Source organism: Coregonus clupeaformis, unplaced genomic scaffold (assembly GCF_020615455.1).
Source record: "Coregonus clupeaformis isolate EN_2021a unplaced genomic scaffold, ASM2061545v1 scaf0153, whole genome shotgun sequence".
Classification (NCBI taxonomy): Eukaryota; Metazoa; Chordata; class Actinopteri; order Salmoniformes; family Salmonidae; genus Coregonus; species Coregonus clupeaformis.
The window spans coordinates 62664-87193 of record NW_025533608.1 but is presented as its reverse complement, the minus strand read 5'-3'; the positions used below and the strand labels follow the sequence as shown (position 1 = coordinate 87193).

General features: G+C 45.3%; 1 long non-coding RNA gene across 1 annotated transcript; it reads right to left on the bottom strand.

The window, feature by feature from the left end:
* Positions 1 to 12132: 12132 nt before the first annotated feature.
* Positions 12133 to 22845, bottom strand: LOC121559511. The gene is made up of 3 exons (XR_005998781.2): positions 22770 to 22845; positions 22342 to 22449; positions 12133 to 13004 (listed from the first exon to the last, which is right to left on the bottom strand). It is a non-coding gene; the product is annotated as an uncharacterized LOC121559511 (long non-coding RNA).
* Between the last annotated feature and the right edge of the window lie 1685 nt (positions 22846 to 24530).

The window sequence follows — 24530 nt, the reverse complement described above, 5'->3', positions numbered from 1 at the left end:
ATGAACTGTAACCGTGTATGAACTTGTAACCGTCATCTCAGTCCCAACAGTCTGCTCTCCATATTTGGAAAGGCCCCCTTTCTGGAACATTACATTAATAGTATAAAATCCATTCTCTCCTGTTAACAGGAAGAAGCCCCCAGTGCAGTATGTTCGCTGTGAGATGGAGGGCTGTGGTACGGTGTTAGCACACCCACACTACCTACAGGTCTGCCATCCAATCTGGAGTAACATTGACACCTTTTTTGCCATTTCCAACCTCTCTCGCTCTCTCTCTTTCTTTCTCTCTTTCTTTCTCTCTTTCTCTCTCTCTCTCTCTCTCTCTCTCTCTCTCTCTCTCTCTCTTTCTTTCTTTCTTTCTTTCTCTCTTTCTCTCTCTGTCTCTCTCTCTCTGTCTCTCTCTGTCTCTCTCTCTCTCTCTGTCTCTCTGTCTCTCTGTCTCTCTCTCTCTCTCAGCACCACATAACTTACCAGCATTTGTTGCAAAAGTATGTGTGTCCACACCCCTTGTGTGGGCGACTGTTTCGTCTACAGAAACAGCTGTTGCGTCATGCTGAGCACCACACGGGTACTTCAATGGGAGCAGCACACACTTCAGCTCTCATCTGAGTTCAGTTAGATCATAGGGAACTTCAGTGGTGGCTGGTCTGCGGTGATATAGGAGGACAGGCTCACTGAAATGTCATGGAAACCATGTGTTTGTGATACTGTTCCATTAATTCAATTACAATGAGCATGTCCTCCTATAACTCCTCCCACCAGCCTCCTCTCTTTATAAATACATGCTTTAAAAAGTAATATCATGCTTTTGAGGCTCCCAGCGCCAGATCTCTATTGACATCCATTCCATCCATTTTGTTCTATAATTCCCTCTCTTTTGTGCTTGTCGTCTGTCTTTCAGATGAGAGGGAATACTGTGCCCGTGCCTTCAAGAGTTCCCATAACCTGTCTGTTCATCGCATGATCCACACAGGAGAAAAGCCAATCCAGTGAGTGTCCCTGACTCCTGAGCCAAAACATCAGTTTAGCCCCATTCTGATCAGTGCTGAAAATACCTTTATTACCCACAATGCAGTGGCAATGATCTTGTAACTCTTTTACGATGTCCGTTTACATTTTCCAGCAAATTACTTTAAACTCACATTTATAATCACAACCTCTGCATGGATATTGTAGCAGACAACTTTTAAGAATCATGGTTGCAGCAATATTGTCAGTGCTACGGTGTTTTAAGGACAGATCAGTGCATTTCAAATGAGGTAAAATGGAGCCCAATACGTTTTTTTTAGATTGAGATTGACCTAAGAATTTGCCAGCCCCAAACATAACCATGTCTTTATCGCCACCCTGTGGCAGGTGTGAGATCTGCGGCTTCACCTGCCACCATAAGGCCTCACTCAACTGGCACATGAAGAAGCACGACGCTGACACAAACTACCAGTTCTCCTGCTCCATCTGCAGCAAGACGTTTGAGAAGAAGGACAGCGTGGTGGCCCACAAGGCCAAGAGCCACCCTGAGGTGCTCATTGCCGAGGCCCCGGCGGCCAACCCACAGGCCCTCATCACCAGCCCTGCCCCAATCTTAAAGACTTTACCAGGGGCTGTGCCCCCCTGCCATGCCCCCTGTCAGCCAGGAAAACCAGGGCCTCACCCCCCTGCAGCAGGTGGTGATCCCCCTCCCCCCTCAGAACCAGACGGACACCTCCCAGTCCCAGCTACTGCAGCTTGGCCCCCAGCACAAGACTACCACGCTGCTGCAGCTTGGCCCCCCAGCACGAGACTACCACGCTGCTGCAGCTTGGCCCCCCAGCACGAGACTACCACGCTGCTGCAGCTTGGCCCCCCAGCACGAGACTACCACGCTGCTGCAGCTTGGCCCCCCAGCACGAGACTACCACGCTGCTGCAGCTTGGCCCCCAGCACGAGACTACCACGCTGCTGCAGCCTGGCCCCCAGCACGAGACTACCACGCTGCTGCAGCTGAGTGCCCACCACCTCTCGGGGGGGCCTCCCCCGTCATCCAGCTGACAGCCCACCCAGCCACAACCACCACCTCCGGCCCCCCACACTTTCCTCACTCTTAGCTCCATTGAGAGAGGGTGATGTGGGAGAGGAGGATAGGGCAGATGAGGGGATAGTGTGGGAGAGGGAGGGAGAGGAGGATAGGGCAGATGAGGGGATAGTGTGGGAGAGAGAGGGAGAGGAGGATAGGGCAGATGAGGGGATAGTGTGGGAGAGGGAGGGAGAGGAGGATAGGGCAGATGAGGGGATAGTGTGGGAGAGAGAGGGAGAGGAGGATAGGGCAGATGAGGGGGATAGTGGGGGAGAGGGAGGGAGAGGAGGATAGGGCAGATGAGGGGATAGTGTGGGAGAGGGAGGGAGAGGAGGATAGGGCAGATGAGGGGATAGTGTGGGAGAGGGAGGGAGAGGAGGATAGGGCAGATGAGGGGATAGTGTGGGAGAGAGAGGGAGAGGAGGATAGGGCAGATGAGGGGATAGTGTGGGAGAGAGAGGGAGAGGAGGATAGGGCAGATGAGGGGATAGTGTGGGAGAGAGAGGGAGAGGAGGATAGGGCAGATGAGGGGATAGTGTGGGAGAGGGAGGGAGAGGAGGATAGGGCAGATGAGGGGGATAGTGTGGGAGAGAGAGGGAGAGGAGGATAGGGCAGATGAGGGGATAGTGTGGGAGAGGGAGGGAGAGGAGGATAGGGCAGATGAGGGGATAGTGTGGGAGAGAGAGGGAGAGGAGGATAGGGCAGATGAGGGGATAGTGTGGGAGAGGGAGGGAGAGGAGGATAGGGCAGATGAGGGGATAGTGTGGGAGAGAGAGGGAGAGGAGGATAGGGCAGATGAGGGGATAGTGTGGGAGAGGGAGGGAGAGGAGGATAGGGCAGATGAGGGGATAGTGTGGGAGAGGGAGGGAGAGGAGGATAGGGCAGATGAGGGGATAGTGTGGGAGAGGGAGGGAGAGGAGGATAGGGCAGATGAGGGGATAGTGTGGGAGAGGGAGGGAGAGGAGGATAGGGCAGATGAGGGGATAGTGTGGGAGAGAGAGGGAGAGGAGGATAGGGCAGATGAGGGGATAGTGTGGGAGAGAGAGGGAGAGGAGGATAGGGCAGATGAGGGGATAGTGTGGGAGAGGGAGGGAGAGGAGGATAGGGCAGATGAGGGGATAGTGTGGGAGAGAGAGGGAGAGGAGGATAGGGCAGATGAGGGGATAGTGTGGGAGAGGGAGGGAGAGGAGGATAGGGCAGATGAGGGGATAGTGTGGGAGAGGGAGGGAGAGGAGGGTAGGGCAGATGAGGGGATAGTGTGGGAGAGGGAGGGAGAGGAGGATAGGGCAGATGAGGGGATAGTGTGGGAGAGGGAGGGAGAGGAGGATAGGGCAGATGAGGGGATAGTGTGGGAGAGGGAGGGAGAGGAGGATAGGGCAGATGAGGGGATAGTGTGGGAGAGGGAGGGAGAGGAGGATAGGGCAGATGAGGGGATAGTGTGGGAGAGGGAGGGAGAGGAGGATAGGGCAGATGAGGGGATAGTGTGGGAGAGAGAGGGAGACAGTCAGATACTGTTAGAGAGTGCAGAGGTGAAGGTGTCAAACGGGGATAGCTATGGGTTGATATAGATCGAATGATCAGGATGGGTGGATTTACAGTGCCTTCAGAAAATATTCACACCCCTTGACCTTTTCCACATTTTGTTGTTAAAGCCTGAATTTAAAATGGATTAAATTAATAAAAAACTAAAAACTGAATTGTCTTGTGTCAACAGGTATTCAACCCGTTTGTTATGGTAAGCCTAAATAATTGCAGGAGTAAAAATGTGCTTAAGAAATCACATGCGTTGCATTGACTCACTGTGTGCAATAATACTGTTAAACATGATTTTTAAATGGCTTCCTCATCTCTGTACCCCACACATACAATTATCTGTAAGGTCCCTCAGTCGAGCTGTGAATTTCAAACACAGATTCCAACCACAAAGGCCAGGGAGGTATTCCAATGCCTCACAAAGAAGGGCACCTATTGGTAGATGGGTAAAAATGTAAAAAGCAGACATTGAATATCCCTTTGAGAATGATGAAGTTATTAATTACACTTTGGATGGTGTATCAATACACCCAGTCACTACAAAGATACAGGCGTCCTTCCTAACTCAGTTGCCGTAGAGGAAAGAAACCACTCTGGGATTTCACCATGAGGCCAATGGTGACTTTAAAACAGTTACAGAGTTTAATGGTTGTGATAGGAGAAAACTGAGGATGGATCAACAACATTGTAGTTACTCCACAATACTAACCTAATTGACAGAGTGAAAAGAAGGAATACTGTACAGAATAAAAAATATTCAAAAAATGCATCCTGTTTGCAATAAGACACTAATGTAAAACTGCAAAAAATGTGTTAATGAAATAAACTTAGTCCTGAATACAAAGCGTTATGTTTGGGGGCAAATCCAATACATCACCGAGTACTACTCTTCATATTTTCAAGTATGGCGGTGGCTGCATCATGTTATGGGTATGGGTGCTTGTCATCGGCAAGGACTAGGGAGTTTTTTATGATCAAAAGAAACGGAATAGAGCTAAGCACAGGCAAAATCCTAGAGGAAAACCTGGTTCAGTCTGCTTTCCAACAGACACTGGGAGACAAATTCACCTTTTAGCAGGACAAAAACCTAAAACACAAGGCCAAATATACACTGGAGTTGCTTACCAAAACATTTACATTTTAGTCATTTAGCAGACGCTCTTATCCAGAGCGACTTACAGTTAGTGAGTGCATACATTATTTTTCATACCCCCCATGGGAATCGAACCCACAACCCTGGCGTTGCAAACGCCATGCTCTACCAACTGAGCTACATCCCCTGCCGGCCATTCCCTCCCCTACCCTGGACGACGCTGGGACAATTGTGCGCCGCCCCATGGGTCTCCCGGAGATATTTCTGTGTTTAATTTTCTATAAATGTGCCAAAAGAACCGAACATGTTTTCACTTTGTCATTATGGTGTAAAAAGAAACAGGTGTAATCACTGCCAAAGGTGATTCTAACATAATCAAGATATATTAGTGTTTTATTTGTTAATTTTTTTGGGACAAATGTTAGAATTTGTATTCGACTTTGACATTACAGAGTATTTTGTGTAGATCATTGACAAACAAATTACAATTAAATATATTTTAATCCCACTTTGTGAATTCAAAATGTGGAAAAAGTAAAGGGGTGTGAATACTTTAAGGCACTGTACTAAGCTTATATTATATTAAGACTATAATATAGAAGATGTAGCTAGTGTCCTCAAAGTGAAATGAACTCACTTAGATACAGTACTACAGGGAATATGATTTTTAAGTGATGATACATTTTGTACACTGAATGTTTTCATGCATATTGTTTGAGTCACCTATTTTGTGAAGTGCACCAGTCCCTCCTGCAGCAAAGCACCCCCACAGCATGATGCTGCCACCCCCGTGCTTCACGGTTGGGATGGTGTTCTTCGGCTTGCAAGCTATCCCCTTTTTCCTCCAAACATAACGATGGTCATTATGGCCAAACAGTTCTATTTTTGTTTAATCAGACCAGAGGACATTTCTTCAAAAAGTATGATCTTTGTCCCCATGTGCAGTTGCAAACCGTAGTCTGGCTTTTTTATGGCGGTTTTGGAGCAGTGGCTTCGTCCTTGCTGAGCGGCCTTTCAGGTTATGTCAATATAGGACTTGTTTTACTGTGGATATAGATACTTTTGTACCTGTTTCCTCCAGCATCTTCACCAGGTCCTTTGCTGTTGTTCTGGGATTGATTTGCACTTTTCGCACCAAAGTACGTTAATCTCTAGGAGACAGAACGCGTCTCCTTCCTGAGCGGTATGACGGCTGCGTGGTCCCATGGTGTTTATACTTGCGTACTATTGTTTGTACAGATGATCGTGGTATCTTCAGGCATTTGGAAATTGCTCCCAAGGATGAACCAGACTTGTGGAGGTCTACAATTTGTTTTCTGAGGTCTTGGCTGATTTCTTTTGATTTTCCCATGATATCAAGCAAAGAGGCACTGAATTTGAAGGTAGGCCTTGAAATACATCCATAGGTACACCTCCAATTGACTCAAATGATGTCAATTAGCCTATCAGAAGCTTCTAAAGCCATGACATAATTTTCTGGAATTTTCCAAGCTGTTTAAAGGCACAGTCAACTTAGTGTATGTAAACTTCTGACCCACTGGAATTGTGATACAGTGAATTATAAGTTAAATAATCTGTCTGTAAACAATTGTTGGAAAAATTACTTGTGTCATGCACAAAGTAGATGTCCTAACCGACTTGCCAAAACTATAGTTTGTTAACAAGAAAGTGTATGTAAACTTCCGACTTCAACTGTACATTATTCAATGTCAAGTGAGACATTGTAGGTCTTCAGTGATCTTTTTAATATCTCGAACATAACTCTGCCATTTCACTGTGTTTAAGGCAAACACTTAGGACCCGAGTTAAGCGCCTGTAGATGGAATGTAATTTCAATTTGATGCGCGTTTCTCTCTATGCGTATTCTGACCTTAAACTTAAGCACGAAAATAGTGCTGTTCACCTGCTATTTGTTTCGTGTGGAGATCAAAATAAATGAACAATGTCTACATATACACCGTATTCTGACCTTGGCTTAAGGAAACCATTAATAAGGTCTAGCAAACCTACTGGTTCCACGTGGGAAAAGCAAAGCATCTACAGAATACCTTCCCATTAAATTGTCATTGGCGGTAGTTCACTTGGCCAATTTGTTCCATCCCACTTGATTTTATTTACATTTATAGGATGGCAGCCTAGACAATAAATAACTTGTAATATTGGTAGTAACCATCTGGAATGTCACCGTGATACAGTCTACTGCTCAATGGGGAGAGTTTGCGCTGCAAGCCGACAACAAATGGGGAGAGTTTGCGCTGCAAGCCGACAACACGGGGCACAGTGTTTAATTAAAATGCCGTTTAGCAGACGCTTTTATCCAAAGCGATTTACAGTCATGCGTGCATACTGCTGTCCGGCAGTTAGGAGGGAGGAGTAGTTAGATAGTGTAGCTAGGTGAGGGTGACAGCAGTGGCGACCCGTCATTCAGGGCATGCTATTTTTGCATTAATACCATATCAGTTTGCAAACAATGTAAAACACATTTTTATTGAGTTAATAAAGCCTCCATACAAACATGGTCTCTCTTTTTTTTGCTTTCTTGAGTAAGGCAGCTCCAAAATGCAGGTGTTTCAGCCCTAGCTCAGTGCTTTCTGTGGTGGAGCGCCAGCCAGCGGAAAATACAGAGCATAGCGGTTGGTAAGCTTCTCTAGTTGCGCCGTGATTGGCTCAGTGTTCTGTCACTCATGGGGGACACTACGTCACCGCAAAATCTACAGGGAGAGTTAGAAAGTTCAAGCCCCCTTGGGTGCTTCCATACATTAGAAGTGCCCATTCAAGAAGGCTCAAGCCCATTGGCCACAGATACAATGACGTTAAATCACATATCTACCGTAGCTTTGATTGGACTGATCATGTCAACATCATACTTTCAAAATCTTAGCTAGCAAGCTAGACAAGCAGTCATCATCATGAATCACGTCGACAATCTACTGGCAAATTATTTTCAATCCTTGTCATATGAAGATAAATTATAGATAAAAACGTATCGGTGCTCATCGGCCATTAGACATAAACATTACACAACAAGTTGGAAATCGCAAATTCAACATTGAGTGGTTTGGAAGGAATCAGTGGCTAACTGCAAGCGTTGCAAAGCAATCACTAGCCTGCTATTCAGTGGAGAGGGGGTGTGGTCCGAGTTCCCAGTTGTCTTGAAAGCACCATAAATCCAGAGAATGCCAGACTCCGATTATAAAGTTTGATGACATAATTTGCCCACAAGAAGGACAACCGCGCCACCTTCCTGTTCAAGTGAGCAGAGCACTACGGTGAGTCCAAAAAATGTATTGTATGCTGCTGCATAAATGATGTAATATGCCAGGCAGATATGTATACTGCAGCTAAGAAAGTAAGACTAAGTGTATCTTGCTGTTAGTAGTTAATGTGCCTCACCCTAATAATTTGGTCCCTTTCCCCCCTCATAACTTAGCCTACTGTTCTGACTTGGTGGTGCACATGTAGCATATAGCCTGTTTTAGAGCAATGTCATCATCGAATATTGTAAGATCTTTCATTGTCTGCTTAAATGCCCTTTTTATTTATCCTATGGTTCTGACTTGATGTACAGGGAGAACACTGTAAGAACCTTAAGTTCTGAATTCTGACGCTGTACGTTTCAAAAGTACCGAACAAATAGTTATATTGACTACGTCCGTCCTAGCTCGCTCATTAATGTCTTAATCGATATTACGGATTGCCTCTTATCCGCTCATCGTTCCCTTATGCCATAGTTTGTACATCTCAATTGTCAGTAGAAACCACATTTTTTTAAGCAAGTCAGCCATATCAGCTATGTTTTTTTTTAAAAGGCAGTAAATGAGGCTGAATGAACTGTTTCGCTGCCAGACAAGGCTCCGCTGATAGCCAGGTGTAGCAGTGGTAAGGATTCACTCCATGGTGCTGAAAAGAAAGCTCTGCTGTTGGGACAGCTTTATGTAGGCCCTAACAGTTTGTGGGCACCGTTTGTCACCGTTATAGTGCAATGAATGTGTTGCTTAGTGTTGTGTAGTGGCCTACACATGCTGATTTCTCATATAAATGCACACATTCATTCAGGTTCCAGCCCAGTTAACTAGACCTAATACCCCTAGACATAACGAGTCACTTTCCAGACCAGTTAACTAGACCTAAGACCCCTAGACATAACGAGTCAGGTTCCAGCCCATGTAGCTAGGAAGCAGACCCCTAGATATAATGAGTGCAGCAAAATCAGTAGGCTAGTTATGGGTTTCGTAACATGGGAGCGTGTCCGGCGTAAATGTTAACACGTTAGCATTTGTGGTTGTAGTCCGGATGGTTGTGAACCGGTGTGGTTCAGTAGTGCGGTTGTGCATTTGTTGAGAAGGTTTGTAGCGGGTGTTTGTGTCGAGCTAGCATGCTAGATGAGGTTAGCAGCAGGGCCATAGAGCCCCACAGTGGACCCATAAAACCTAACGGTCAAAGACGGAAATGGTTTCAATAATTTTTTCACCATACATTTTTCCCATAGGGGATTTTATAACCACTTCAAACAAGGTCTGTGTTTCAGGGCTCCCGAGTGGCGCAGTGGTCTAAGGCACTGCATCTCAGTGCTTGAGGTGTCACTACAGACTCCCTGGTTCGATTCCAGGCTGTATCACAACCGGCTGTGATTGGGAGTCCCATAGGGCGGCACACAATTGGCCCAGCGTCGTCCGGGTTTGGCCGGTGTAGGCCGTCATTGTAAATAATAATTTGTTCTTAACTGACTTGCCTAGTTAAATAAAGGTAAAATAAAAATGTAGGCTTTCCGTTTTGATAACCGTGTAAATCTCAATCGGACAAGGTGACTTGTATCAATATATTCAGCTCTGTTTACTCTCAGATTCGAAAATGCTAATTAGCATCAAAGCAGACACGGAAGACCACCCCTGCAAGCTAGGTGTCAACTAGCTAACTACACTACATGATCAAAAGTATGTGGACACCTGCTCGTCGAACATCTCATTCCAAAATCATGGGCATTAATATGGAGTTGGTCCCCCATTTGCTGCTATAACAGCCTCCACTCTTCTGGGAAGGCTTTCCACTAGATGTTGGAACATTTGCTGCAGGGTCTTGCTTCCATTCAGCCACAAGAGCATTAGTGAGGTCGGGCACTGATGTCGGCGTTCCAATTCCTTCCCAAAGGTATTCGATGGGGTTGAGGTCAGGGCTCTGTGCAGGCCAGTCAAGTTCTTCCACACCGATCTCGAGAAACCATTTCTGTATGGACCTCGCTTTGTGCATGGAGGCATTGTCATGCTGAAACAGGAAAGGGCCTTCCCCAAACTGTTACCACAGAGTTGGAAGCACAGAATCATCTAGAATGTCATTGTATGCTGTAGTGTTAAGATTTCCCTTCACTGGAACTAAGGGCCCAGTCTGAACCATGAAAAACAGCCCCAGACCATTAGTCCTCGTCCACCAAACATTACAGTTGGCACTATGCATTGGAGCAGGTAGCGTTCTCCTGGAATCCGCCAAACCCAGATTTATCCGTTGGACTGCCAGATGGTGAAGTGTGATTCATCACTCCAGAGAACGCGTTTCCACTGCTCCAGAGTCCAATGGCGGCGTGCCTTACACCACTCCAGCCGACGCTTGGCATGGCCTGCATACTTACCAGACATGTCACCCATTGAGTGTGCTCTGGATCGGTGCTCAAAAATCCAGAAAATCACATTGTATGATTTTTAAGTAATTAATTTGCATTTTATTGCATGACATAAGTATTTGATCACCTACCAATCAGTAAGAATTCCGGCTCTCACAGACCTGTTAGTTTTTCTTTAAGAAGCCCTCCTGTTCTCCACTCATTACCTGTATTAACTGCACCTGTTTGAACTTGTTACATGTATAAAAGACACCTGTCCACACACTCAATCAAACAGACTCCAACCTCTCCACAATGGCCAAGACCAGAGAGCTGTGTAAGGACATCAGGGATAAAATTGTAGACCTGCACAAGGCTAGGATGGGCTACAGGACAATAGGCAAGCAGCTTGGTGAGAAGGCAACAACTGTTGGTGCAATTATTAGAAAATGGAAGAAGTTCAAGATGACGGTCAATCACCCTCGGTCTGGGGCTCCATGCAAGATCTCACCTCGTGGGGCATCAATGATCATGAGGAAGGTGAGGGATCAGCCCAGAACTACACGGCAGGACCTGGTCAATGACCTGGACCTCAAAGAAAACCATTAGTAACACACTACGCCGTCATGGATTAAATTCCTGCAGCGCACGCAAGGTCCCCCTGCTCAAGCCAGCGCATGTCCAGGCCCGTCCGAAGTTTGCCAATGACCATCTGGATGATCCAGAGGAGGAATGGGAGAAGGTCATGTGGTCTGATGAGACAAAAATATAGCTTTTTGGTCTAAACTCCACTCGCCGTGTTTGGAGGAAGAAGAAGGATGAGTACAACCCCAAGAACACCATCCCAACCGTGAAACATGGAGGTGGAAACATCATTCTTTGGGGATGCTATTCTGCAAAGGGGACAGGACGACTGCACCGTATTGAGGGGAGGATGGATGGGGCCATGTATCACGAGATCTTGGCCAACAACCTCCTTCCCTCAGTAAGAGCATTGAAGATGGGTCGTGGCTGGGTCTTCCAGCATGACAACGACCCGAAACACACAGCCAGGGCAACTAAGGAGTGGCTCCGTAAGAAGCATCTCAAGGTCCTGGAGTGGCCTAGCCAGTCTCCAGACCTGAACCCAATAGAAAATCTTTGGAGGGAGCTGAAAGTCCGTATTGCCCAGCGACAGCCCCGAAACCTGAAGGATCTGGAGAAGGTCTGTATGGAGGAGTGGGCCAAAATCCCTGCTGCAGTGTGTGCAAACCTGGTCAAGACCTACAGGAAACGTATGATCTCTGTAATTGCAAACAAAGGTTTCTGTACCAAATATTAAGTTCTGCTTTTCTGATGTATCAAATACTTATGTCATGCATTAAAATGCAAATTAATTACTTAAAAATCATACAATGTGATTTTCTGGATTTTTGTTTTAGATTCCGTCTGTCACAGTTGAAGTGTACCTATGATAAAAATTACAGACCTCTACATGCTTTGTAAGTAGGAAAACCTGCAAAATCGGCAGTGTATCAAATACTTGTTCTCCCCACTGTATTTGTGACCAACAGATGCAGATCTGTATTCCCAGTCATGTGAAAATCCATAGGTTAGGGCCTAATGAATGTATTTTAATTGACTGATTTCCTTCTGAACTGTAACTCAGTAAAATCTTTGAAATTGTTTCATGTTGCATTTATATTTTTGTTCAGTCTATATGGATGAGGTGAAATCTATTTAAATTCATGGTGTCAGAATGCACTGCTGTATTAAAGCAATTCAGAACCAACTTGTTGACATGTTCTGTTGCAGATTCAAAGCCAGATTAACTCATTGCAGAATGTATCCATCATCATTAATGAATACGCATATTTATTTGACAAGAATGCACCGAGTCACCAATCAATCACGTCAAAAACCTGAACTCCAACAATTACATTGCTTCAAATAAATCAAAATAGTAAAAAATGACTTTTATACATAACATCTGACTTTAAGTAAAGATGACATTATTTATTAATCAATGCCACAAACCTGGGACATCGAAGAGCACCATATGAGCCATTATGAGAGCCCACAGATTCTTCCGATTTCTCATTTACAACAGCATATTGTGATTTTTTTGGTGGGTGAGTTACAAATGTAGAAACAACTGGATGTGTAAGGTAGCTTTTATATAAAATACTAGGTCAACTCAGGCAGAATGAGAGACGCACTTATTAACAAGACTCAAAACAAGGAAGCCATGCCTAAACACAGCTATAGCAACACCCTTCTTGTCATTCTAACAGGCCCATGTTGCTGCTGTCAATTAACACTGGATTCAGTCCGAATACCAGAATAAGCACAACGAAATTACACAGGTGAACAAAAGGTAGTAAAAACACTACACCACAACACTTAAACGTGTTACTGATTCTAGATATGATCAAATCAGGAGAAGAAAAAGTGAAGGAAGCAGCATGGGGAAAATGGGTGAAGTTAGGGTGGGTTTATAGAGATAAGATGGAGAGTTCCAAAGTATACGAAGTTGAGGCACCATGGGGCATAAAATACATAATGTGGAATAGCGAGAAGGATGGTTGGCCATGGAATAAATATAAAATGGGGTGCTGGTGTGCTTCTGCACCCCTTTTAGGTCGTTGTCACAAATATCCGGCCCATGTCCAGTCATTCTCGGGGTCCTCAGCGTGTGTCCCTCGACTTCATTCCGTCTCAGTTGCAGCATTCAAACCGTGGTCATCGTGTGTCTGTGAATCACAACATTAAAGACGATGAGTGATCACAGCATTTCCACAGATTGAGCCATACACAATACAACTTATGCATTGAGGACAGCATTTTGTTGACAACGTGGTGGTTTCCACTACGTCTACTGTGTGTGAATGATGGAAAAATCTTAGCCCAGCTGTAGGTCCATTTGATTGTGTGTGGTGACTTAGGCCTGAACATCAACCAGTACTGGGACCATTGGAGACTTGGGATGCCTGCACATCAACCAGTACTGGGACCATTGGAGACTTGGGATGCTTTAACATCAACCAGTACTGGGACCATTGGAGACTTGGGATGCTTTAACATCAACCAGTACTGGGACCATTGGAGACCAGGGATGCTTTAACATCAACCAGTACTTTAGACTTGGGATGCTTTAACATCAACCAGTACTGGGACCATTGGAGACTTGGGATGCTTTAACATCAACCAGTACTGGGACCATTGGAGACCAGGGATGCTTTAACATCAACCAGTACTGGGACCATTGGAGACTTGGGATGCTTTAACATCAACCAGTACTGGGACCATTGGAGACTTGGGATGCTTTAACATCAACCAGTACTGGGACCATTGAAGACTTGGGATGCTTGCCTGAATGTCTTCGGGTCTGCGTCTATAAAGGTCAAGTACAAAATGGAGGAAGTGAACAATCTGTAGCTTAGATTGAATTCAAAGTGGACACAATACGAGGAAACAAACTACTAGACATATGAAAGACTGTACCACAAAGGCCAGTCCAATAGCTGGAGAGAAACCTAAAGGCCCATACAGTACCAACCAATACTACTCACCTGACAGACAGACCATACAGTACCAACCAATACTACTCACCTGACAGACCATACAGGACCAACCAATACTACTCACCTGACAGACCATACAGTACCAACCAATACTACTCACCTGACAGACCATACAGTACCAACCAATACTACTCACCTGACAGACCATACAGTACCAACCAATACTACTCACCTGACAGCCCATACAGTACCAACCAATACTACTCACCTGACAGACAGCCCATACAGTACCAACCAATACTACTCACCTGACAGACCATACAGGACCAACCAATACTACTCACCTGACAGACCATACAGTACCAAACAATACTACTCACCTGACAGACCATACAGTACCAACCAATACTACTCACCTGACAGACCATACAGTACCAACCAATACTACTCACCTGACAGACCATACAGTACCAACCAATACTACTCACCTGACAGACCATACAGTACCAACCAATACTACTCACCCGACAGACCATACAGTACCAACCAATACTACTCACCTGACAGACCATACAGTACCAACCAATACTACTCACCCGACAGACCATACAGTACCAACCAATACTACTCACCTGACAGACCATACAGTACCAACCAATACTACTCACCTGACAGACCATACAGTACCAACCAATACTACTCACCTGACAGACCATACAGGACCAACCAATACTACTCACCTGACAGACCATACAGTACCAACCAATACTACTCACCTGACAGACCATACAGTACCAACCAATACTACTCACCTGACAGACAGACCATACAGTACCAACCAATACTACTCACCCGACAGACCATACAGTACCAACCAATACTACTCACCTGACAGACCATACAGTACCAACCAATACTACTCACCTGACAGACCATACAGTACCAACCAATACTACTCACCTGACACACCATACAGTACCAACCAATACTACTCACCTGACAGACCATACAGTACCAACCAATACTACTCACCTGACAGACAGACCATACAGTACCAACCAATACTACTCACCTGACAGACCATACAGTACCAACCAATACTACTCACCTGACAGACCATACAGTACCAACCAATACTACTCACCTGACAGACCATACAGTACCAACCAATACTACTCACCTGACAGACCATACAGTACCAACCAATACTACTCACCTGACAGACCATACAGTACCAACCAATACTACTCACCTGACAGACCATACAGTACCAACCAATACTACTCACCTGACAGACCATACAGTACCAACCAATACTACTCACCTGACAGACCATACAGTACCAACCAATACTACTCACCTGACAGACCATACAGTACCAACCAATACTACTCACCTGACAGACCATACAGTACCAACCAATAATACTCACCTGACAGACCATACAGGACCAACCAATACTACTCACCTGACAGACCATACAGTACCAACCAATACTACTCACCTGACAGACCATACAGTACCAACCAATACTACTCACCTGACAGACAGACCATACAGTACCAACCAATACTACTCACCCGACAGACCATACAGTACCAACCAATACTACTCACCTGACAGACCATACAGTACCAACCAATACTACTCACCTGACAGACCATACAGTACCAACCAATACTACTCACCTGACAGACCATACAGTACCAACAAATACTACTCACCTGACAGACCATACAGTACCAACCAATACTACTCACCTGACAGACAGCCCATACAGTACCAACCAATACTACTCACCTGACAGACCATACAGGACCAACCAATACTACTCACCTGACAGACCATACAGTACCAACCAATACTACTCACCTGACAGACCATACAGTACCAACCAATACTACTCACCTGACAGACCATACAGTACCAACCAATACTACTCACCCGACAGACCATACAGTACCAACCAATACTACTCACCTGACAGACCATACAGTACCAACCAATACTACTCACCCGACAGACCATACAGTACCAACCAATACTACTCACCTGACAGACCATACAGTACCAACCAATACTACTCACCCGACAGACCATACAGTACCAACCAATACTACTCACCTGACAGACCATACAGTACCAACCAATACTACTCACCTGACAGACCATACAGTACCAACCAATACTACTCACCTGACAGACCATACAGTACCAACCAATACTACTCACCTGACAGACCATACAGTACCAACCAATACTACTCACCTGACAGACCATACAGTACCAACCAATACTACTCACCTGACAGACCATACAGTACCAACCAATACTACTCACCTGACAGACAGACCATACAGTACCAACCAATACTACTCACCTGACAGACCATACAGTACCAACCAATACTACTCACCTGACAGACCATACAGTACCAACCAATACTACTCACCTGACAGACCATACAGTACCAACCAATACTACTCACCTGACAGACCATACAGTACCAACCAATACTACTCACCCGACAGACCATACAGTACCAACCAATACTACTCACCTGACAGACCATACAGTACCAACCAATACTACTCACCTGACAGACCATACAGTACCAACCAATACTACTCACCTGACAGACAGACCATATAGTACCAACCAATACTACTCACCTGACAGACCATACAGTACCAACCAATACTACTCACCTGACAGACCATACAGTACCAACCAATACTACTCACCTGACAGACCATACAGTACCAACCAATACTACTCACCTGACAGACCATATAGTACCAACCAATACTACTCACCTGACAGACCATACAGTACCAACCAATACTACTCACCTGACAGACCATACAGTACCAACCAATACTACTCACCTGACAAACCATACAGTACCAACCAATACTACTCAACTGACAGACCATACAGTACCAACCAATACTACTCACCCGACAGACCATACAGTACCAACCAATACTACTCACCTGACAGACCATACAGGACCAACCAATACTACTCACCTGACAGACCATACAGTACCAACCAATACTACTTACCTGACAGACAGACCATACAGTACCAACCAATACTACTCACCTGACAGACCATACAGTACCAACCAATACTACTCACCCGACTGACCATACAGTACCAACCAATACTACTCACCCGACAGACCATACAGTACCAACCAATACTACTCACCCGACAGACCATACAGTACCAACCAATACTACTCACCTGACAGACCATACAGTACCAACCAATACTACTCACCTGACAGACCATACAGTACCAACCAATACTACTCACCTGACAGACCATACAGTACCAACCAATACTACTCACCTGACAGACCATACAGTACCAACCAATACTACTCACCTGACAGACCATACAGTACCAACCAATACTACTCACCTGACAGACCATACAGTACCAACCAATACTACTCACCTGACAGACCATACAGTACCAACCAATACTACTCACCTGACAGACCATACAGTACCAACCAATACTACTCACCTGACAGACCATACAGTACCAACCAATACTACTCACCTGACAGACCATACAGTACCAACCAATACTACTCACCTGACAGACCATACAGTACCAACCAATACTACTCACCTGACAGACAGACCATACAGTACCAACCAATACTACTCACCTGACAGACAGACCATACAGTACCAACCAATACTACTCACCTGACAGCCCATACAGTACCAACCAATACTACTCACCTGACAGACAGACCATACAGTACCAACCAATACTACTCACCTGACAGACAGACCATACAGTACCAACCAATACTACTCACCTGACAGACCATACAGTACCAACCAATACTACTCACCTGACAGACCATACAGTACCAACCAATACTACTCACCTGACAGACCATACAGTACCAACCAATACTACTCACCTGACAGACCATACAGTACCAACCAATACTACTCACCTGACAGACCATACAGTACCAACCAATACTACTCACCTGACAGACCATACAGTACCAACCAATACTACTCACCTGACAGACCATACAGTACCAACCAATACTACTCACCTGACAGACCATATAGTACCAACCAATACTACTCACCCGACAGACCATAGAGTACCAACCAATACTACTCACCTGACAGACCATACAGTACCAACCAATACTACTCACCTGACAGATCATACAGTACCAACCAATACTACTCACCTGACAGACCATACAGTACCAACCAATACTACTCACCTGACAGACCATACAGTACCAACCAATACTACTCACCTGACAGACCATACAGTACCAACCAATACTACTCACCTGACAGACAGACCATACAGTACCAACCAATACTACTCACCTGACAGACCATACAGTACCAACCAATACTACTCACCTGACAGACCATACAGTACCAACCAATACTACTCACCTGACAGACCATACAGTACCAACCAATACTACTCACCTGACAGACCATACAGTACCAACCAATACTACTCACCCGACAGACCATACAGTACCAACCAATACTACTCACCCGACAGACCATACAGTACCAACCAATACTACTCACCTGACAGACCATACAGTACCAACCAATACTACTCACCTGACAGACAGACCATATAGTACCAACCAATACTACTCACCCGACAGACCATACAGTACCAACCAATACTACTCACCTGACAGACCATACAGTACCAACCAATACTACTCACCTGACAGACCATACAGGACCAACCAATACTACTCACCTGACAGACAGACCATATAGTACCAACCAATACTACTCACCTGACAGACCATATAGTACCAACCAATACTACTCACCTGACAGACCATACAGTACCAACCAATACTACTCACCTGACAAACCATACAGTACCAACCAATACTACTCAACTGACAGACCATACAGGACCAACCAATACTACTCACCTGACAGACCATACAGTACCAACCAATACTACTCACCCGACAGACCATACAGTACCAACCAATACTACTCACCTGACAGACCATATAGTACCAACCAATACTACTCACCTGACAGACCATACAGTACCAACCAATACTACTCACCTGACAAACCATACAGTACCAACCAATACTACTCAACTGACAGACCATACAGGACCAACCAATACTACTCACCTGACAGACCATACAGTACCAACCAATACTACTCACCCGACAGACCATACAGTACCAACCAATACTACTTACCTGACAGACAGACCATACAGTACCAACCAATACTACTCACCTGACAGACCATACAGTACCAACCAATACTACTCACCCGACAGACCATACAGTACCAACCAATACTACTCACCCGACAGACCATACAGTACCAACCAATACTACTCACCTGACAGACCATACAGTACCAACCAATACTACTCACCTGACAGACCATACAGTACCAACCAATACTACTCACCTGACAGACCATACAGTACCAACCAATACTACTCACCTGACAGACCATACAGTACCAACCAATACTACTCACCTGACAGACAGACATACAGTACCAACCAATACTACTCACCTGACAGACCATACAGTACCAACCAATACTACTCACCTGATAGACCATACAGTACCAACCAATACTACTCACCTGACAGACCATACAGTACCAACCAACACTACTCACCTGACAGACAGACCATACAGTACCAACCAATACTACTCACCTGACAGACCATACAGTACCAACCAATACTACTCACCTGACAGACCATACAGTACCAACCAATACTACTCACCTGACAGACCCATACAGTACCAACCAATACTACTCACCTGACAGACAGACCATACAGTACCAACCAATACTACTCACCTGACAGACAGACCATACAGTACCAACCAATACTACTCACCTGACAGACAGACCATACAGTACCAACCAATACTACTCACCTGACAGACAGACCATACAGTACCAACCAATACTACTCACCTGACAGACAGACCATACAGTACCAACCAATACTACTCACCTGACAGACCATACAGTACCAACCAATGCTACTCACCTGACAGACCATACAGTACCAACCAATACTACTCACCTGACAGACCATACAGTACCAACCAATACTACTCACCTGACAGACCATACAGTACCAACCAATACTACTCACCTGACAGACCATACAGTACCAACCAATACTACTCACCTGACAGACAGACCATACAGTACCAACCAATACTACTCACCTGACAGACCATACAGTACCAACCAATGCTACTCACCTGACAGACAGACCATACAGTACCAACCAATACTACTCACCTGACAGACCATACAGTACCAACCAATGCTACTCACCTGACAGACCATACAGTACCAACCAATACTACTCACCTGACAGACCATACAGTACCAACCAATACTACTCACCTGACAGACCATACAGTACCAACCAATACTACTCACCAGACAGACCATATAGTACCAACCAATACTACTCACCTGACAGACAGACCATACAGTACCAACCAATACTACTCACCTGACAGACCATACAGTACCAACCAATACTACTCACCTGACAGACACATACAGTACCAACCAATACTACTCACCTGACAGACCATACAGTACCAACCAATACTACTCACCTGACAGACCATACAGTACCAACCAATACTACTCACCTGACAGACACATACAGTACCAACCAATACTACTCACCCGACAGACCATACAGTACCAACCAATACTACTCACCTGACAGACCATACAGTACCAACCAATACTACTCACCTGACAGACCATACAGTACCAACCAATACTACTCACCCGACAGACCATACAGTACCAACCAATACTACTCACCTGACAGACCATACAGTACCAACCAATACTACTCACCCGACAGACCATACAGTACCAACCAATACTACTCACCTGACAGACCATACAGTACCAACCAATACTACTCACCTGACAGACCATACAGTACCAACCAATACTACTCACCTGACAGACCATACAGTACCAACCAATACTACTCACCTGACAGACCATACAGTACCAACCAATACTACTCACCTGACAGACCATACAGTACCAACCAATACTACTCACCTGACAGACCATACAGTACCAACCAATACTACTCACCCGACAGACCATACAGTACCAACCAATACTACTCACCTGACAGACAGACCATACAGTACCAACCAATACTACTCACCTGACAGACCATACAGTACCAACCAATACTACTCACCTGATAGACCATACAATACCAACCAATACTACTCACCTGACAGACCATACAGTACCAACCAATACTACTCACCTGACAGACAGACCATACAGTACCAACCAATACTACTCACCTGACAGACAGACCATACAGTATCAACCAATACTACTCACCTGACAGACCATACAGTACCAACCAATACTACTCACCTGACAGACCATACAGTACCAACCAATACTACTCACCTGACAGACAGACCATACAGTACCAACCAATACTACTCACCTGACAGACAGACCATACAGTACCAACCAATACTACTCACCTGACAGACAGACCATACAGTACCAACCAATACTACTCACCTGACAGACAGACCATACAGTACCAACCAATACTACTCACCTGACAGACAGACCATACAGTACCAACCAATACTACTCACCTGACAGACCATACAGTACCAACCAATGCTACTCACCTGACAGACCATACAGTACCAACCAATACTACTCACCTGACAGACCATACAGTACCAACCAATACTACTCACCTGACAGACCATACAGTACCAACCAATACTACTCACCTGACAGACCATACAGTACCAACCAATACTACTCACCTGACAGACAGACCATACAGTACCAACCAATACTACTCACCTGACAGACCATACAGTACCAACCAATGCTACTCACCTGACAGACAGACCATACAGTACCAACCAATACTACTCACCTGACAGACCATACAGTACCAACCAATGCTACTCACCTGACAGACCATACAGTACCAACCAATACTACTCACCTGACAGACCATACAGTACCAACCAATACTACTCACCTGACAGACCATACAGTACCAACCAATACTACTCACCTGACAGACCATACAGTACCAACCAATACTACTCACCTGACAGACAGACCATACAGTACCAACCAATACTACTCACCTGACAGACCATACAGTACCAACCAATACTACTCACCTGACAGACAGACCATACAGTACCAACCAATACTACTCACCTGACAGACCATACAGTACCAACCAATACTACTCACCTGACAGACCATACAGTACCAACCAATACTACTCACCTGACAGACAGACCATACAGTACCAACCAATACTACTCACCTGACAGACCATACAGTACCAACCAATACTACTCACCTGACAGACCATACAGTACCAGCCAATACTACTCACCTGACAGACCATACAGTACCAACCAATACTACTCACCTGACAGACAGACCATACAGTACCAACCAATACTACTCACCTGACAGACAGGGCAGGTGTGGACCAGTGCTGCCTTGGCTGCAGTCTTCTGGTCCCCAGCTGCTCCCTTCTTAGCAGCCGCCTCCTTGGCATCAGTCAACAAGTTCAACTTCAATTTGAGAGTGGAGCATGTATTATATATCAATACTATCGAAATGACCCCTAACCCCCACCCCGCCCCCAACCCATAGTACAGAATAATGACATATGGGTGGACAGCGCCAGATCTGAATGACAGGAGTGTGTATAAGCTTTTGTTCCAGCCCAGCTCATACCCGTTTACAAATAATAGCCTGTTGCTGTGATACGTTGAAACAGCTGACCTAGTTGAGAGGTGATGAGACTCAGAATAGTGTTCCAGGTTGAAACAGCTGACCTAGTTGAGAGGTGATGAGACTCAGAATAGTGTTCCAGGTTGAAACCGCTTACCTCGTTGAGAGGTGCGGAGACTCAGAATAGTGTTCCAGGTTGAAACAGCTGACCTAGTTGAGAGGTGATGAGACTCAGAATAGTGTTCCAGGTTGAAACGGCTGACCTAGTTGAGAGGTGATGAGACTCAGAATAGTGTTCCAGGTTGAAACGGCTGACCTAGTGGAGAGGTGATGAGACTCAGAATAGTGTTCCAGGTTGAAACGGCTGACCTAGTGGAGAGGTGATGAGACTCAGAATAGTGTTCCAGGTTGAAACAGCTGACCTAGTTGAGAGGTGATGAGACTCAGAATAGTGTTCCAGGTTGAAACCGCTTACCTCGTTGAGAGGTGAGAAGACTCAGGCACATCCACATTGGTTCTGGAATACAGAAGGTGAAAATAAGGTTAGCAGTTTGGAATCAATAACATGACAGTAAATCTACCTAGAAAACAAATGTGTGAATACCAATTAATTTCAAACCCACCATAGCAAGTAGACTAAATAAGGTTACATAACCTTGCCTACTATCTATACTAATGATCTGCTGTCCAGAGGGTAACAGCAAACAGATCAATGTCTTCCCGCAGTAAAGTAAGCGCTCTGAAACCTCTCAAAAAGCCAGACCAAAATAATACAGCTAGCTGATATCAGCTTGACCACGTAGCAGGAACGTAATACAGCTAGCTGATATCAGCTTGACCACGTAGCAGGAACGTAATACAGCTAGCTGATATCAGCTTGACCACGTAGCAGGAGCGTAATACAGCTAGCTGATATCAGCTTGACCACGTAGCAGGAACGTAATACAGCTAGCTGATATCAGCTTGACCACGTAGCAGGAACGTAATACAGCTAGCTGATATCAGCTTGACCACGTAGCAGGAACGTAATACAGCTAGCTGATATCAGCTAGACCACGTAGCAGGAACGTATTACAGCTAGCTGATATCAGCTGAACCACGTAGCAGGAACGTATTACAGCTAGCTGATATCAGCTAGACCACGTAGCAGGAACGTAATACAGCTAGCTGATATCAGCTAGACCACGTAGCAGGAACGTAATACAGCTAGCTGATATCAGCTAGACCACGTAGCGGGACGTAATACAGCCAGCTGATATCAGCTAGACCACGCGTAAGAACGTATACAGCTAGCTGATATCAGCTTGACCACGTGGCAGGACGTAATACAGCTAGCTGATATCAGCTAGAACCGCGTAGCAGGGAACGTAATACAGCTAGCTGATATCAGCTAGACCACGTAGCAGGAACGTAATACAGCTAGCTGATATCAGCTAGACCACGTAGCAGGAACGTAATACAGCTAGCTGATATCAGCTAGACCACGTAGCAGGAACGTAATACAGCTAGCTGATATCAGCTAGACCACGTAGCAGGACGTAATACAGCTGGCTGATATCAGCTAGACCACGTAGCAGGAACGTAATACAGCTAGCTGATATCAGCTAGACCACGTAGCAGGAACGTAATACAGCTAGCTGATATCAGCTAGACCACGTAGCAGGAACGTAATACAGCTAGCTGATATCAGCTTGACCACGTAGCAGGAACGTAATACAGCTAGCTGATATCAGCTAGACCACGTAGCAGGAACGTATACAGCTAGCTGATATCAGCTGAACCACGTAGCAGGAGCGTAATACAGCTAGCTGATATCAGCTAGACCCGCGTGGCAGGAACGTAATACAGCTAGCTGATATCAGCTAGACCACGTAGCAGGAACGTAATACAGCTAGCTGATATCAGCTAGACCACGTAG